Source organism: Limulus polyphemus, unplaced genomic scaffold, assembly GCF_000517525.1.
Source record: "Limulus polyphemus unplaced genomic scaffold, Limulus_polyphemus-2.1.2 Scaffold316, whole genome shotgun sequence".
Taxonomy (NCBI): domain Eukaryota; kingdom Metazoa; phylum Arthropoda; class Merostomata; order Xiphosura; family Limulidae; genus Limulus; species Limulus polyphemus.
Window position 1 is genome coordinate 584,018 of NW_013665926.1, and position 2,802 is coordinate 586,819.

Below are 2,802 nucleotides of genomic sequence, written 5' to 3' on the forward strand. Positions count from 1 at the left end.
TGCAATCGGCAGCGAGGCCCTCCCAAGTTTCGGTGTTGATGTTGAGCATCTTCATGTCTCTTTTGCAAATATCTTTGTATCTCAGCTGCGGGTGGCCGATGCCTCTCTGTCCTTTGGCAAGCTCTCCGTAGAGCATGTCTTTTGGGATTCGGCCATCCTTCATACGGTGCACGTGGCCTATCCAGTGCAACTGGCACTGTCGTAACAAAGTGTACATGGTAGATTGGTTCGTACGAGACAAGACATCAGTGTTAGTTTCCTTGTCTTGCCAGGAGATACCAAGTATGCATCGCAGGCTTCTGAGGTGGAAGGTATTCAGTCTTTTCTCTCGGCTGGCATAAGTAGTCCACGTCTTGCTGCCATATAGAAGGGTGCTGAGGACACAGGCGCTGTACACAGACATCTTTGTCTTCATGGTCAGCTTAGAGTTTGTCCACACTCTTGGCATAAGGCGAGCAAGCATTGTGGTTGCCTTTCCAATCCTCGTGTCGATCTCAGCATCAAGCGAGAGGCTGTCAGTAATGGTAGAGTCAAGGAAGATAAACTGGTGAACGACATCGAGCTCATAGTCATCGATATTGATGACTGGTGGTGCCGGTGTGTTCTGGCTCAGGACATTTGTCTTCTTCAGGCTGATGGTTAGTCCAAATTCTTGGCAGGCCTGTGAGAAGTGGTCTATTAGCAGTTGCAGTTCCCGTTCGGTGTGAGTCACAACTGCAGCGTCGTCAGCAAACAGCATGTCCCTACCAAGTACTTCACGAACCTTTGTCCTTGCATTCAGGCGGACAAGATTGAAGAGTCTACCATCTGATCTAGTCCAAAGATATATCCCTTCTTGTGCTGAACCGAATGCATATCTCAGAAGGAGGGCGAAGAAGATCCCAAAAATAGTGGGGGTGAGCACACAGCCTTGTTTGATGCCACTGTATATTTCAAAGGGCTCAGAGAGACTACCTATGAACTGCGCAGTCCCCTTCATGTTGGAGTGGAAGGACTCGATCAGGCTGTGCAGTTTTCAGGGCAGCCAATTTTTCTGAGAACCTTGAAAAGACCATCTCTGCCAACGAAGTCGAAGGCCTTGGTGAGGTCAATGAAGGCGACGTACAGGAGCATTCGTTGCTCTCTGCACTTCTCCTGGAGTTGGCGGAAGGAAAAACCATGAGTGTCCTCTCCAGTAAGTGATGATATGGACGGATGTAAGCCCACGCAACTTGCCCCCTCTCCACCTCGATGACGGGGCCAAAGGAACAGCAGTGCTGATACAGTTTGGTGTCAATGCAGTCGCAGGAGCTGCCAGCACGGGGTTGGAATCAACGTCGAACTGTCTTCGGGGCTCCGACTCCGGGTTTTAGTCCGAAGTCTACAGGGCTAGGTTTAGGACGAGAGTCCGTGCTAAAGGGGAGAGCCTGCTAGAGCTGGCACAGGACTTGGAAAGTATGGCACACAAGGCCTACCCAACTGCACCACCCGATCTCCTCAAGCTGTTGCTGAGGGATCAGTTTGTAGACGCCTTGGACAGTCCACAACAATTTAAAAGCTAATTAGATACGTTAAAGGACGATCTATTGTCTTTTACACAAGGAGGATACATTGACCATCGACTTAATCAGCCCCAGACAATGGCAAGCTCCTTACAGAGCCGCAGCTAAACCCTAATGCAGACATATTCAGTCCCGTTAGAAGTCACATCCCAGATATGAATGTCAGTAATATGAGTGATCCAATGCGAAGGAAGCCACAGGAATTCGATGGGAAAGCACCGTGGGAAGCATATAGAGCACAATTTGAGCTATTGGCAGAAATGAACGGATGGACAGATAAGCAGAAAGCTGAATATCTGGCAACGAGCTTGAAGGGACAACCACTGAAAATACTTGGACAGTTGACAGCAGCCGACAGACACAATTATAGAGCACTGGTAGAAGCTGGCACAGGACTTGGAAAGCATGGCACACAAGGCCTACCCAACTGCACCACCCGATCTCCTCAAGTTGTTGCTGAGGGATCAATTCGTAGATGCCTTGGACAGTCCACAACTTAAGATACAAGTGAAGCAAGCACACCCCTCTACCATGCAGGATGCAATGGTCAGAGCTCTCGAATTTGAATTCTACGTTATGTCCAGCACAGAGGTACCGAGGTTGGTACAGCCATCTGGATTGAAGGCCAGAAAAGATCAGCTTTCAGAGAAGTTTGAGGGACTTTGCTGGCACTATAACAAACCTGGGCACAAGAGAGCTCAATGCTGGCAACTTCAACACAGAGGAGACGGGGTCTGCTGAGATACAGAATCTATGACAAAGTTGCACCTTTGGCCATCCAGCTTCCCTGTCACATAGATACTATGTGTGCCTGCCATTTTACACTTAGCTGTTGGGACTTTCACGATGGAGGTTGGTGGGCATCCCTTAGCACCAACCACTACTGGTTTCCCGAAGCTGACTTATTGGTGGTATTTTTCTTACACTGGCTCCTCAGATGTCCTTGCTCCCCACAGTTCCAACAGCCTTTCTGGGTAGCAGCCTTTCCTGCTGTATTTGTGAGCATCAAGGTGCTGGATAACAAAGGAGTACCAGAAGCTGTACAGAAGCTCTGTGGTGTGACAGGACATTCTGCAAGGTTGTGGGGACCAGTGTGGGTAACTATTGAGCTCATGGACATGAAAACAGACAGAAAGTATACTTAGCTGACGTTGAAGACCAGTGCATATTAGGATTGGACTATCTACTGGTAAAATGACATTTGGGAATAACAAAGGCCAAGTTCCAGTAACTGTTAAAAGAGAGGTTGAAATAATTAGGT